The sequence below is a fragment of the Myodes glareolus genome, chromosome 6 (genome assembly GCF_982192425.1).
Source record: "Myodes glareolus chromosome 6, mMyoGla1.1, whole genome shotgun sequence".
In the NCBI taxonomy this organism is placed as follows: domain Eukaryota; kingdom Metazoa; phylum Chordata; class Mammalia; order Rodentia; family Cricetidae; genus Myodes; species Myodes glareolus.
Window position 1 is genome coordinate 452,501 of NC_142031.1, and position 15,926 is coordinate 468,426.

The 15,926-nt window shown below is 44.3% G+C and overlaps 1 pseudogene; it reads right to left on the bottom strand.

Moving 5' to 3' along the window:
• Positions 1–10,559, bottom strand: part of LOC125389454 (oogenesin-1-like) — an 18,245-nt pseudogene extending 7,686 nt beyond the window's left edge.
• Between the last annotated feature and the right edge of the window lie 5,367 nt (positions 10,560–15,926).

The following is a 15,926-nucleotide window of genomic DNA, read 5'->3' on the forward strand; positions in this document are numbered from 1 at the left end:
AGAAAGGGAGAGCAAGGGAGAGAGGAAGAGAGAGCGCAGGGACGAGAGAAAGATTAGAGAGAGCTTAGAGAGAGAGCGAAAAACCCAAAGACAGCCGCTTTTCTAGGGTGAGAGGCTCGAATGCTGATTGGTTGATGCCATTCTGCTAGGGCTCAAGGCCACAGGACAGGTCAGGAAACCAAGTCTCTGAAATGCAAAACAAGGCTCCAAGCACACTGGCCTGTGCGGCAACATCAAAGGATTTGTATACCTCCAGGCTGTAGGACTGCTGGCACTATCTCGCCAAGGCGACATCCTGGCGGCTCCCTACAGCTCCTCCTTTCTATTGTTTTAAGAGCAATAAGGCAAAACTATTTTCCAAACTGGTCCCCACCTCATGATGTGTGGACCGATTAAAGAAAAGAAAAGCAAGACACACCCTTCCCGTGCTATGGGACAACTACTTCCCTGGGAGTGCTAGGGCTGTGTCTGCACACCCTCCGCCTATGCATACCTTCCTCTGTGCCGTGGGACTATCTGGTCCCTAGAGGGTGCAAAGGTTATGCATGGCTAATTGCCTATGAGCTCTTTAGGGCTGAGAGCCAAACTTGGAGTGAGGATACACATTCCAAGGCTGCCAAGGCCTGTGCCACAAAGACCTTGTCCCTCCTCACTTGGGCTAGCAGGTGGCACACACAATCAGAGACATACAGCACTTCCACCTAGACACAGCATGCCAGGAATATCTCTGTTCCCACCCAATCCTAAGGAAGGAGAAAAGGCAGAATAGAGTCAGTCAGAAAATTGTTAAGAGATAAGAGGTTGCACAGGGTGCTGCTCAAGGTGATAACGTGAAACAGCTGCTCTTGACACTGCCCAGAGGGTCATCTCTGCTGTCTCCGCATGAATCTTCCACAGCAGGACACTCAGCATCCACTGGGTCATCTTTCTTCTTTATTTCTCTTGTCAGTCTCGCTGGCATCCAGATGTATGTCAGCATTTCTCGAAAAAAACATAAACAAAACTCTCCTCCCAAATTAACATTTAAGAGTACTAAAAACTCAGTGTAAAAATTCAGCACAATCAGTACGGTAAGTAGGCTGGTTTTGAACTTAGAGACCTGCATGTCTCTGTTCCAAAGAGCAAATCTTGTTTGCCTGTGCCATTAAAGCAGGCCTTAGAAGAGCATGTCTGTCTGCTGCTGTTTTACCAGCAATATTTTGAATTAAAAAATTAAGTGTAGAGAATGCAAGAGAAATCCTTTCTCAGGGGGAAGTTGTAGTCCCCCTCTTTTGTCTAAAACCAAATAGTTGTGAGCTACCATGTGGTCACTGGGAATTGAACTCAGGACCTTTGGAAGAGCAGACAATGCTCTTAACCACTAAGCCATCTCTCCAGCCCCCCATTCAGATGGAAAAAACCTCTAGGTCTACTGTAGCAGCTGCTCTTTGCTTTAAAAGAATACGGTACTTCCTGTTTGTTGTTTTTAAACCTTGAGTGTGCTTTTATTATGATAATTACAACCAGTCCTGCCTGAAGTCTTTGAGGGAAAATGGGCGTCGACAGTCGATCTGGCTGCTTCCTGCTGAAGAAGGGACGATGTAAATTTTTGGGGGATAAATGTTTTTATCTGACTGTGAATTTTTGGCAGTCGTGGCTGTGATGGCGGCGGTGGCATTGGGGATGGCGGCGGTGGCAGCGACGGCCCATAGTGGCGATCCGTGCACCCTGAATGTGCCCACCCATGTTGCTATGGAAACGCGGCTCAGAGTTTGGCCCCTCTCGGCCTTTAGCAGAGCCGCTGCTCACCCGGCAGCTTCCGCCTCAGTCAGGGCAAGTTTGCTCAGGTGCTGAAAAAGTCCTCCGAAAGCCGCAGCCCCGCCAAAGGCCGGGACACATCGTAAACGCCTCTGCGGACTCCAGCAAACCCCCGCCAGCATCTGGTTAGCAAGGCCACGCCTCCCGGACGAGTTAGCACTCTCCGGTGCAGTTCTGCGTCTCTCTCCCGAGTAGCTGGGATTACAGGCGTGCGCCACCGCGCCTGGCTACTTCCCTGTCCCTAATCAGGCATCACCACTCATAGGCCACCGCGCCTGTCTTTCTCAATCAAAATTAAAGTTTTCTGTACGTGAGAGCCAGAGACTGAGCTCTCTTATCAAAATTAGGCGAAAATCACCTCCAAAAGCTCTGTGGCTCTTTAAGAACAGGGAAGGCAGTCCTCAAACATGATCAAGCCCGCCTCCCTATGAGACTGCTGCCCCCAGTCTCTATCAGCGAGTTGGGACGGAAGCCACGGATCTCCCGACCGTAAACCTCGCTTTTTCTCAAGCTCCACCTGCACTGAACTTGAGAGGTTTTTCTTCCCCGTTACTCTTAGTACCTTCTTTCAGATACCTTTTCTTTGATTCTTTCTATTTTCTTTTCTTTTTAGGCCTATACTTTTTCCATTCTTTTTCCTCCCCTTTCTGGAGGATATAACTGACGTCACTCACCGCTCCACGCGTAGGGTTCTGAAACTCTCGGCTCTCTGTATCCGGTGTCTGATTTCGGCTTTTTTCCCGGGCTTTCAGGCACCAGTTGCGGCGCGCTTCCTGACCAGCAGGAATGAACGGCCACGAAAACGAGATTCCTTCCCTATCACGTCTTTATTCGGAGCACTCGGTTGAGGAAAATTGGGGGAAGGGAAGAGAGAGAAAAGACAGAGAAAGGGAGAGCAAGGGAGAGAGGAAGAGAGAGCGCAGGGACAAGAGAAAGATTAGAGAGAGCTTAGAGAGAGAGCGAAAAACCCAAAGACAGCCGCTTTTCTAGGGTGAGAGGCTCGAATGCTGATTGGTTGATGCCATTCTGCTAGGGCTCAAGGCCACAGGACAGGTCAGGAAACCAAGTCTCTGAAATGCAAAACAAGGCTCCAAGCACACTGGCCTGTGCGGCAACATCAAAGGATTTGTATACCTCCAGGCTGTAGGACTGCTGGCACTATCTCGCCAAGGCGACATCCTGGCGGCTCCTTACACTTCCCGGAGTGCAGCACTGCCCATGGGGCATGCAGCAATGTCTGAAGGAACCTTTACCTCTGTCCACAAACATGGGAAGACAGTTCAGTCTGTGTTTCAGAGTGAAGGATGCTAAGCTGTAAATGTGAGTTCTGTGATTCTCTCTGAGGAGTGGAAGTTCTGCTTTGTTTGTCTGTTTTGTATGTTGGGGGTTGTTTGTTCATTAATTTATTTAGTTTTGAGAGACAGGGACAGTTCATATACCCAGGCCATCCAGGAACTCATTATGTAAATGAACTAACCTTGTACACCTAGAGATCTACTGTGAGATCTCTACAGTAGAGAACTACTGTGCCTGCTGCATCATGTGATTAAAGGTGTGCACTGCCAGGCCTGGAGGAAAAGCTTCTGCCTAGCACACCAGAAGCTCTTGGTACTCTCCTCAGCACCATGTAAGTAGAAATGTGAAATCATCATATCCCTTGGCATCAGAATCTCATGTAGCTGGGCTCCAGAAATTCTCCCACTTCACACTTCTAAGCAGTCACAACATGCTCCTGACTAAACTATTAATTCCATAAAAATTCAGATCTACACAATGTGCCCACATCTGAAAGAAAGAAAGAGAAAATAAAGAGCTAAGTCATTATTGAGTGCTACAGATTTTCAGTTGTTGTGAACACTGATTATTCTCCCAAAGGATCCCCATGCAGTTCTCAGAATTCATGTGGCCGCTCACAACTGTATGTAATTTCAGCCCCAGAGATATGAAATGAAAACACTAAAACTCCAAAACAAAATAAAAAATTAAGATTTTTAAAAAGAAAATCAAGAGTAAAAACTGCTGGGTTTTTTTTTATTTTTTAGAAGCATTTTAAACTATGTACATGTGTGTATCTGAATGTAAAGGTGTGTGCATGAGTGTAGGTACCAGCAGAGGCCAGAAGGGATGTAAGATCTGCCTAGAGACAGATTTGCAGGGACTTGCCAGTGTGCCACGGACCGCCTCTCGTGAAGACTACAGACCGAGGGAGAACAAGGGCGAAGGCTCAGGAGAATTCAGGAATCGGCGAGGAAATGACAGACAGACACATTCAATGTGGTTGAATATGCTGCTGCAACTTTACTTCAATCAGCGCAAGGTTTATATTCTTTTACAATCAAAGAACTTGGCAAAGGCATACATCATCAGATCATAAAATAGAAAAGAACAGCATAAAACAGTTTACAAAGAGAATCTTTGAAGATGCTTTGGCATGGGTACAAGGACTTTTGCTCCCTCACATTTTGTTAAGTAAGCCCCTTTTTTTCTTGTTTTTTGAGAGGCCACTCTTCTTGAGTTAGGCTATCTTTATCAGCCTGTACCAGGTGGCTGGCTGGGTTGAACTAAGTGACCTTGTGCTCAGAATATCCTGGGTGGGAGAGGGGCAGGCCACTATCTTCCTGGGAAAACATTCTGCTAGGAAATTTCAAAGACATGATCTCAAACTTCTCTGAAATTCGTCTCACACCATTGACCTCAACTCTCCTCCCTTCCTGATTCTCAGGCTCAGATGTTGTTATCAGCCTAGGTCTTTTTCTGCCCACAAGAAAGCCTTCATAGGCTTCCTGTTTGCAATACTGCACGTATTCCCCAGGCAAATACCTAGTGGGGACTGCTGCAACTGTTTTCCTGCAGAAGACTTCTAAGGTTTCTCCTAGTAAGAGTAACTCCTTTTGCTCCACATCATCAAGGAATTATCCTAACGATGACCCCCAATTCCCAGAACTGGCTACTTCCTTAAAGGCTTTAATGAATGGTGGGGCAGAGCTCAAAATGTCCTCAGCAGTCTTGTTTGTATCTGCAACTTCCTGGAATAGTCTGATCTGTTGGTAAGATGCAAGAATCACAAAGAACAGAAAGACAAGGAAAAGACAGCCATATCGGCGCCAAGGGCAGCGAGGTCGAGTCAGTGCAAGTGGCGACTCAGGTGGCATCATGACCACAGCTGATTGCCAAGGGACAGCCTGGGGCACAGCTCCGTGGAGCGCAGGCCCCGATCCTACAGCAACAGCCTGTCCAGTCAGCATTTCTGCTACACCGGCGTGACAGCCGTGGATGTGGCACCAGTGCTCAACCTCAGTGTTAAGAACTGAACTTGGGTCCTCATTAAGAGCAATTAGTGCCCTTAACTATTGAGTGATCCATCTCTCCAGCTCCCAGGTTTTCTTATTTAAAATGAATACCATCAAATTGGAAAAGCTTGGAAAATGTAGTGATAACAGGTTCATCTGGTTTTTCCAGGTCTCTATCCTTGAATAAGATAAATTGGGGGTTGGTTGTGGTGGCCAACACCTGTAACAGCAGCATTTGGAAGCTAAAGGAAGGAGAATCAGGAGTCCCAGACCAGCTTCAGCTGCATAAGGATTTGGACTACAGCCTGAATACATGAATTCTGGCCTAATAAAGCAAACCAAATAATAATTTAAGACTATGTGTGGCTCCCTTGTTGGACTACTTGCCTAGCATTCAGAAAGCCCTGGGTCTGGTCTGCAGCAAAAAGCACTGTGTAATGAACTGGGGGTGAGGGTGAAATCCCAGCACACAGCCCCTAAGCAGCAGGATCAGAAGTAGAAGGTACTGAGGGCACCACAGTGAGCTTGAGATCATCCTAGGAAACAGCACGCACATGCTCAGATCAGAAAAAGGGGAGCTCTGGAGAGAAGACTGCCTGGTTACAAGCACTGGCTGCTTTCACTGAGTACCAGAGTTCAGTATCAGCACTCACGTGGTGACTCACAAACATCTGTAATTCCACTCAGCTTCAGGGGTACCTGACACTGTGTTCTAGGCTCTTCTGGCACTGCACACATGGGGTGCTCAGGCATACATGGGGACAAACACCCACACACATAATATGAAACTAAATATTTTAAAAATGAAAAATTAAGAACTCTTATAATACAGGTGTAATTGTTGTAATCTGCTAGCCTGGTCTGTCACCTGAGTACTCTGTCCCTTTAAAAGACAAGCTCCACCCACTCTCAACTTCCTCCCCTTCCACTCAAGCAAGGGGATCTCTCTCTCTCTCTCTCTCTCTCTCTCTCTCTCTCTCTCTCTCTCTCTCCCTCTCTCTCTCTCTCTCCCTCCCTCTCCCTCTCTCTCTCTCCCTCTCCCTCTCCTCCCTCCCTCCTTCCTCTCCTCTCCTTTCCTTCTGGAGAGGCAGCTTCTGCCTCTTTCTCTTCTCCCCCCTTCTCCCCTTCCCCTGCTTCCCCCCTTACCTTGCCCCTCTATAACCCACTAAATAAATTCTATACCCCAGCTATCTCTGCATGGCAAATCTGTCTGTCTCCCACTGAGGCCTCAGGCCAGGAGACTCACCTAGGCCTCATTGACCTTCCTCTGTCCCTCCTAGGACCAGCCTCAGGTTACTCACTCATCTCTTTGTGAATAACAGTAACAAAACCACTGTGCTTCACAATGAAAGAAGTGCTGCCTTGTGTGGACATCAGTGTCCATCTAAACCTCCCATAGTCCCCTCCTTGCTCTATTTCAAATTCATGGCCTCTTTTTTTATTAATTGCTGTTACATGCATATATGTAAATGTATATACATATTTATTCTGAAGTATAACCTGCTCTGCCAGTATACTAGTCATATGTATGTTTTCAGGGCTGACTGTTTTGTACTGAATAAGCAATTGGTGTGCCCTTGCCTTAGATAGGCTGACACTCCATTCTCAGTATTCCTTAGGGCTTTGTATAGGGTTGAGGCCTTCCAGTTATTCCTATGGCTACTTTGGCATGTCTATTATTCTTGCTCAGCTCATCTTTAGGTAGCCATGTTTGTGAGACTTTAATGATGTAACTTTTGTCATTTGTAGTAGATACAGTCTCACAATTAACTTCCTGATCCTCTGGCTCTCACAGTCTTTACACCCTATTTTCTGCAATTCTTCCTGCACCTTAGGTGCTGGAGTGAATTTTAGATGTATCTACTGGTTATCAACTGAACAACGGTGCGTTTTTAATAATTGGAAATATGTTGTAAAGGAATGTCTAGAGCTCACAGCAAGTCTTTATGCCTCTTAGCGGACTCTGTCAGTGTTGATGTAACTTAACATAATTATAGCAAATGTCAAATAATATATCCAGAGCCCTTCAGCAGGGAAGTGGTGGTGCACACCCTTATACCAACACTCTAGAGGCAGAGGCAGGTGGATCTGTATGAGTTTGAAACCAGCCTGGTCTGTTAAGCAATCCAGGATATCCAGAGCTGTTACACAGAGAGACCCTGTCTTGGAAAAAGAAAGAGAGAGAGAGAGAGAGAGAGAGAGAGAGAGAGAGAGAGAGAGGGGAGGAAGAGAGGGAGGGAGGGAGGGAGGGAGGGAGGGAGGGAGGGAGGGAGGGAAGGAAGGAAGGAAGGAAGGAAGGAAGGAAGGAAAAAGGAAGAAAGAAAGAAAGAAAGAAAGAAAGAAAGAAAGAAAGAAAGAAAGAAAAACTTATTTTATTCCATTCATTACTGTGTATGTGAGCACTGGGTGAGTGCTGGGGGAGTGGTCTGGAGGTTGAGGATCTCACCTGCCATGGCAGGATGCTCTACACTGACAACATCATGGAGTTCCTGACTGGATGTGAAGATGCTCTCTGTATTGAGCTCCCACTTTTATTCATTGATTAGATGTGATAAAGTTTCATTCTGTAGTTTAGGCTGGACTCCAAATTATGGCAGTCTTCTTCAGTCCCCTCAGTGCTGTCACAAACTTGTGCCACCATTCTGCAAAGCTCCCACATAGTTTTTACATTTATTTATCTATTTTTATTTACTTATTTCTACATTGGGGGAGCTGTGCCTCAAGACTCAAGGACCCTTCTGCTTCTGCCTCCTGAGTGCTGGGATTAAAGGTGTGGTCCCTCACTCCCTGTTGACCACCCAGTCTCAGTTTCCTCCTCTCCATCCAGTTTGCGGTCTGATCCTCTATCTAACACCACTACCCACAGGGTAACTAAGAGCAGCTTCTCCCTGAGAGTCACTGTCTTTTTGGCTTATTTTTATTTAAATTTGAAAAAACAAATGATTTCCGTTAGCTCAGGCTGTCCTCAAGCTTCCGGGGAAGATGACTTTGAACTCTTCCTTCTCCGGTCTTCCACCTCAGAGACGCGCCAGCAAATGACTGAAAGAGAAAGGAGCTCAGCCCCGAGCTCCAGAGCACACTCACAGGTATGACAATAATAATGTCAGCTCATTTTCTTATTTTTTGTCTATTATCAGGCACAGATAAACCCTTAACTGACTCATACTCAGAACAATGTGGAGAACGTATGCACAAAATTCAGTCAACTGAAAGAAGGATGAAGCAGGAAGATTGTTGAGAGCCCAAAACAAGATTATTTACAAAGACTCCATCACAGATGTAAATTATAAACCAAGTGCATAAATAAGCAAATAAATTAATGAATTTTAGAAAGTAAATGGACTCAGTGTTGTGAAGTAAATTCATGCATGGATTCCTGATATTCATTCTAGGGTCAGAATTTCTTTGTTTCTTTCCCCTCCTCCCCCCGTGGAGCTTTGGTTCAGGGTGTATTGAGAAAGAAGTTCCATATAAGATTAAATGGGTGAAGCAAAATCATCCAATCATAAAAGTCTCACTGGAGTCAGAGAGGACACCCAGAGCTCTGGAGTCTGTCACCAGTGTCCAGATCAGGTAAGTCCTTCACCCCCATCAGGACAGCCCAACTGGTTCAGAGACATTTTAGGCACAAGACAGCACAGGGCATCCTGGAATTTGTCTCTTCATGGACAGAAGACATTGGGCTTGAAAAACCAGGTCGGCGTTCTTCTCCACTGTCCTCTGTGTTTCTTTGGTTTAGTTGTGGGATTTAAACAGGGCCTCACTGTGCTGCACAGACTCTCCTAGACCTGGCCAGGTAGCTGCGCTGGATGGGAATCAAGGTCCTCCTGCCTCAGCCTCCTGAGCGCTAGGATGACCTGCATGATCTACCATGCTCTGATTCATATCTAAGAGTTCTTCGGTTTGGGTGGTTTAGAGACGAGGTTTCACTCGGTAAACCATGTGCTTCAGTCTCTGGGATTCCTGTTGGTAGACGTCAGTGTCTTGACTCAAGCTTTGATGAGTGAACATAGAAAACTTGTTTCTTTGCTTTTTAAAATAGTCTGGTTCTATATTCCATGTTAGATTCAAGGCTGAAGAAATTCACTGGTCTGACTCTCCTCAGCATGGAGATCAAAACTTTAAATGTCCTTTAAAATTCCTCTTAGCTTTTGGAGACAGGATAGCAATATTGAATATATTGGCCTAGAGATCAAATGTAACACAGAATAACTTTGAACTGTCTTTCTGTCTTCACTTTCCAATTATGGAATAAAATGTGCTGGTAGCTGGTGGCTGTGGCATAGGCTTTAATCCCAGGATGTGAGTTAGAGGTTAATCTGATCTACAGAACTACTTTTTTTAAATAATTTATTTTTATTTTATGTTCACTGGTGTGTTGCCTGAATGCATGTCTGTGTGCAGGTGTCAGATACCCTGGAACTGGAGTTTACAGACAGTTGTAAGCTGCCATGTGTGTGCTGGGAATCGAACCTGGGTCCTCTGGAAGAGCAGTCAATGCTTTTAACCGCTGAGCCATCTCTCCAGTCCCCAGAGCTAGCTCTTAAAGACTTATGAGTTTTATTTGGGATGAAATCTCATTAGATCATGAACTCTCTGTAACTCAGGATGACTAGGAACTGGAAATCTGTCTCTTTGCACCTCACAAGAGGTGGGATGTAGGTCACAGGCTTTTTTTTTTCATATCTAGCTCTGAAAGTTTTATTTTTGAGAGATGGTCTCAGGTAGCCCAGGCTGGCCTTGAATGCATGATCTTTAGATTACAACTCCTCACTGTTGGGATTCTAGGTGTTTTTCAGGTTAATAAAGTTCTGGGAATAGAACCTAGAGCCTCTTGTATGCTAGGCAAACACCCAAAGTAACTCCAGAGGTCCTGAGTTTAATTCTCAGCAACCACATAATGGTTCACAACCATCCCTAATGAGATTGGTGCCCACTTCAGAGGCAGACTATATATATAATAAATAAATCTTAAAAATAAAATAAAACTGTGTTGGGGAGTGGTTCAATGAATAGGCTAGTGACATGCAGGCTAGTCTTGATTTTTCTGATTTTCCACAAAGTAACTCTGTAAATCTAGACAATGATAAAAATGGATATATTACCAGGGTGGTGGTGGTGTATGCCTTTAATACCAGCATTCAGGAAGCAGAAGGAGGTGGAACACCATGAGTTGGAGGCCATTCTGGTCTACAGAGTGATTTCCAAAAAGTCTCCAAAGCTACAGAAAAACCCTGCCTTGAAAAAACAAACAAACAAAAGGATATATTATCTGTTGGTTCAGATAATCAATCAGATGGCAGTTACTGGTTTTGAGGTGCAGCTGGGAAGGAGAGTTGTGAGGAAAAGGAGTGTTACTACTTCAGAGTCAGAAAAGACCCTGAGGGTCCTGAAGTTCAGAGTCGCTGTCTGCCCTGCCAGGTTCAGAGTCTTTTTATCAGCCCTCCTAAGCAGACAGTAACTTACCTTCATTGTGCCATTCCACCATGTATAGAGACATAGATACACGATGACACAGGGAATTGTGATCTCTGTGTCTTCAGGGGAACCGATTGAACACATTGGCCCTGGTTCAAAATGAAAATATTTTGATTTTCATTGCGTAGCCTTAGCTGGCCTTAGACTCTATGTAGACCAGGCTGCCTCAAATTCATTAAGATCAGCCTGTTTCTTCCTCTGCGGTGATGGAATTAAAGTCATGTGATACTACTGCACTGTCAACATTACTTCTCCACCTAAGCTTTATTGCAAACCTGGTACTCTCTACTTTGGGTAGACTGGCTGGCCAGCAGTCTCCCAGATTCTGTCTATTGCCCCCTACATCCTTCCCTCAGCACAGGGTTTGCAGATCCTCACATTCATCACAGGTCCTAGTTTTTACCAGGATGCTGAAGAATCTGAACTCAAGTCCTCATGCTTGTGCAAGAGTCATGTTATGTGGTAAGCCATTATCAGTCTCAGTAACAACTTTATATATCTATATAGAGAGAAATGTGTGTCTATATCATATAGAGAGGGTGGTAAGTATTGAATCCCCGGTTGCTGGGTTCCTCTGCCACTGATGCAATAAGCCAAATCAAACCTAATTAATAAGTCCAGATTTAATAAACAGAGCAATACAAAGAAGAGCACCCCTGGGTGAGTCTCAGTCAGGCAGTAAAGAGAACACAAGAGCACATAAGAGAGATCTATTGGCCTGGTCTTAGATAGCCGGTAGGTGTGGTCCTGGCCATCTCTAGGGAAGGAGTCACAAATAGCAGATTTTCTCAGGATCAGAGTCTGGAATGGTGCCCCCCCACAAGGAGATTCCAAACAGAGATATATACATTTAGATTTAGTTATGTATATGTTTTTTCTGTATATGTATATATGCACCACATGGGTTTCATGCTCCTACAGAGGCTAGAAGAGGGTGTCCGATCCCATGAAACTGAAGTTAGATACGAATGAGCCTCCTTGTAGTTGCTGAGAATTAAACCCAGCAACTGGTGGTCCTCTGGAGGAGACACCAGTGCTCTTAATCTGTGAGCCATCTCATCAGCCTCCACAGTTCTCTGGTTAATGATGGCTGTCTGATCTGGTGTTTATAACGTTATGCTGTCTTGATGCATGAACATTTGAGAAGCAGGAAAGATGGCTTGAATGTCTGTGCCGTCTGTTTTCTTCAGGGCTTACAGGCGTTCCGCTCCAGTGCTGCTGTCGGCTTCTGCAAATGGAGTTTCACGGATTGCTGCTGAGCCGGCCACCTTTGGAGAGATACACAGGACTTCCACACTTCCCACCTCATGAGTGCAGCGCCTTTGTGCGTGTTCACTGTACTGTGAATGCAGGTGTGTACATGCAACACTGTGTGAAGGTCAGAGAACAAATTTTGGGAATTGTTTCTGTTTTTCCACAGTGGGTTCCAGGGACCAAACTTGGGTCCTTCAGGCTTGTAAGGCAAGTGCGTTCTCAATTCAACCAACTCCCCCGACCTTTTCTTATCATTGGTGATCATTTTGAACAGGAGTATTGAGATAAATGCAAAAGCTGGACAAAGTGGCTCCTGAGAGGTGGAGGCAGCAAGAGCAGGAGTTAAGATCGTTATTGGCTCCTAGTGAGCTTGAAGCCAGCCAGGGCTACATGACACTCTGACTCAATAAAATAATAATGTTAAAAAAACTGTAGTATGTGAAGTTGTGACATTTTTAAATTAATAATAAAAGTATGCATGTGCCTGATGTGGGGCCCATGTCTTTAATCCTAGCACCCAGAGGCAGAGGCAGGTGGATCTTTGAGTTTGAGACCAACAGGTATATAAAGTCACTTCCAGGCTACCCAGAGTTCCATTGTGAGATTCTGTCTCAAACAGCAAAAAGAGTGCACTTGAGTGCTTAAAACCATTTCTGTAGGATGCTGGCCAGTCCATGTGTTTCTGATTCACTTTGCTGAGCTCGTGTATCCAGTGTTTTATGTGGATGAAGATATGATACATCACTTTATTCCAGGGCAGTGCTGGACTGGAGGTTTGTTTATTCACAGGTGAGACCAGCCATTCAGCCTCAGTCTTGGAATGTGAATACAGTATTTGGATGCAGCTGTTACAAAATGGAGTCACTCGGGACTGAAAGCTACCATGTTTTATAATACCAAATAACAGAACCTCTAAGCCAGGGGGTGGTGGTTCATGCCATCAATCTCAAAGACAGGAGAATTTCTGTGAGTTCAAGGCCAGCCTGGTTTATACAGTGAGTTTCAGGACAGCCAGGGCCACAGAAAAAAACTCTGTCTTGAAAACCAAAAATAATTAGTTAAGTAAATTAAAAAGCAGAACTCTTTTTAAAATTGCATTTTATGCCAGGCATAATGGTGCACACATCTACTCTCTAACTTCGGAGGCAGATGCAGATCTGTGAGTTAGAGGGCAGCCTGATCTACATAGGGCAGTTCAGGACAGTCAGGACCATGGCAGTGTAGGGGAAATTTATTAGAATGACATAAAGGTTGAGGTCCAGCTCATCCAACAATGGTTATCTAATAACCGAAGTTCTAAGAGTCAGTAGTTGTTTATTCCGTGAGGCTGGATGTCTTAGGTGCCCTTTAGTGTATGCTATAATCCCAAAAATGTAGCTCTAGTGCCAGTGAAGAAATGGATTTGATATCAAGAACAAGCTGGCAAAGAAAGAGGGAGCTTCCTTCTTCCATGTCCTTTCCTCAGACTGCCAGCAGAAGGTATAGCCCAGATCTGGGTGGAACTTCACGCCTTAAAAGATCTGGATTAGGGGGCTGGAGAGATGGCTCAGCAGTTAAGAGCATTGCCTGCTCTTTCAAAGGTCCTGAGTTCAATTCCCAGCAACCACATGGTGACTCACAACCATCTGTAATAAGGTCTGGCCTACAGGCATACACACAGATAGAATATTGTATACAAAATAAATAAATAAATAAACAAAATTTTAAAAAATAATAAAATTTTAAAAATTTTTTAAAAAAGATCTGGATTAAAGATTAATCTTCCCTCCTCAAACATCTAGATTAAAAGTGGCTCTTCTCCAGACAAAAGTCCAAATACCTATAGACCTGATTTTTATAAAGTCAGAAATATACAATGGAAAAAAATCAACAAATGGTGCTGGTATAAACGAAAGCAAATAGATCCATATTTATCACCCTGCACAAAACTCAAGTCTAAGTGGATCGAAGACCACAACATTATACCAGACATACCGAACCTGATAAAAGAGAAAATAGGGAATAGCCTTGAACCCACTGGCAAAGAGACAACTTCCTGAACAGAACACCAATAGCACAGGCAACTGGATCAACAATTAAGGAAACTAATGACCCATGAAACTGAAAAGTTTCTGTAAGGCAAACTACATGGTCAAGAGGACAAAAAGGGAAAAGAGTTTCACCAACTCCACATCCAACAAAGGGCTAGTATCAAAATACACAAAGAACTCATGAAACTAAATATCAACAAATCAAACACTCCAATTCAAAAATGGGGTACAGCTCTAAACAGAAAATTCTCAAAAGATGAATCCCAAATGGCTGAGAAATGATTAAAGAACTGTTCATCATCTTTAGCCATAAAAAAGAAAGGCAAATCAAAACTACTTTGTGCCTCCATCTTGACACGTCAGAATGACTAAGATAAAAACACAAGTGGCAGCTCATGCTGCGGAGAATGTGGAGCAAGGGGGACTCTCTTCCATTCTTTTCGGAAGAGCAAACTTGTAAAGCCACTTTAGAAATCAACATGGTGATTTCTCAGAACTAGCTCAAGACTCACATACCACTCTTTGTCATATACCCAGAAGTTGTTCCATCCCCACCACAAGGACATTTGCACAACTATACTCAGATTGGCTTAATACATAATAGCCAGAAACTGAAAATAACATAGATTTCTGTTAATCAAAGGATGGATAAAGAAAATGTGTTATACTTACACAATGGAGTTAGAAAATCACCTAGTCTATAAAAGTGACATCAGCTGGGTGGTAGTGACACACACCTTTAATCCCAGGACTCAGCAAGCAGAGACACATGAAGCCCTTTGATTTCAAGGCCAGCCTAGTCTACAGAGCAAGTACCAGGACAGCCAAGGCTACACAAATAAACCCTGTCTCAAAAAACAAATGAAACAAACAGAAAAGAGAAGGAGGAGGAGGAGGAGGAGGAAGAGGAGGAAGAGGAGGAAGAGGAGGAAAAGGAGGAGGAGGAAGAGGAGAAGGAGAAGAAGAAGAAGAAGAAGAAGAAGAAGAAGAAGAAGAAGAAGAAGAAGAAAAAGAAGAAGAAGAAGAAGAAATACATAAATAAAAATATGACATCATGAAGTTTTCAGGCAAATGAACAAAGCTAGAAAAATATTATCCTGAGTAAGACAACCCAGACCCAGAAAGACAAACATGGTAGGTACTTGTTGGCTGAGTTTTCTGTCCTGCCCAGATCCTGCAATCGTTAAGTCCCAAAGAAATCACACAAAGGTCTACATTAATTATAAACTGATTGTCCCATTAGCTCAGGCTTTTTATTAACTCCTATAACTTATATTTGTCCATTATATTTGTCAATGTTAGCCACATGGCTCGATATCTTTTTTAGCAAGGTAGTCACATCTTGTTTTTTCTGTGGCGGGGCCAAGACTGCAGAGGAATATGGGCTTTTCTCTTCCTAGAATTCTCCTGTTCTCATTGCCCCACCTCTACTTCCTGATTGGTTGTCCCACCTATACTTTCTACCTGGCTACTGGCCAATCAGCGTTTATTTTTTTAGAATATAATTAACAAAATACAGACCACTGTCCCACACCATGTACTCACTTATAAGTGAATGTTCACTCTTAGGTAAAGGATTATCACACTATAATTCACACACCCAGAGAAGCTAAGTAAGGAGACTCAAGGGGGAGGGGACACATGGATTGATCTCCCTGGGAAAGAGAAATAAAATAAACTTTTTGGGTGGACAGGGAGCTGGAGGGGATGGAAACAGGATAGATCAGGTAGGAAGTGGAAGAAAGGAGGAAGACAGTATGAGAAAAGAAGCCTGGAATGGAGGGGCATTTAAGGGGCAATGTGTCAACCCAGAGCACTGGAATCTTCCTGGAGCCTGTGAGGGTGACCCTATGGAGGACTCCTAGTAATGAAGCATATGGAGCCTACACCTGCCATCTTCGGTTACCTGGCAAGACTCCCAGTCACGGAACTGAGACACCAACCCAGACACAAAACCTTCAACCCATACCTACCTGCAAGATGTGCTGGGGGCAATGTTGGCTCAAAGAAAGTGAGAGTGATCAATTACTGACTGATCAAACTTGAGGCCTGAGCTACAAGAGGGAGCCCATGCCCA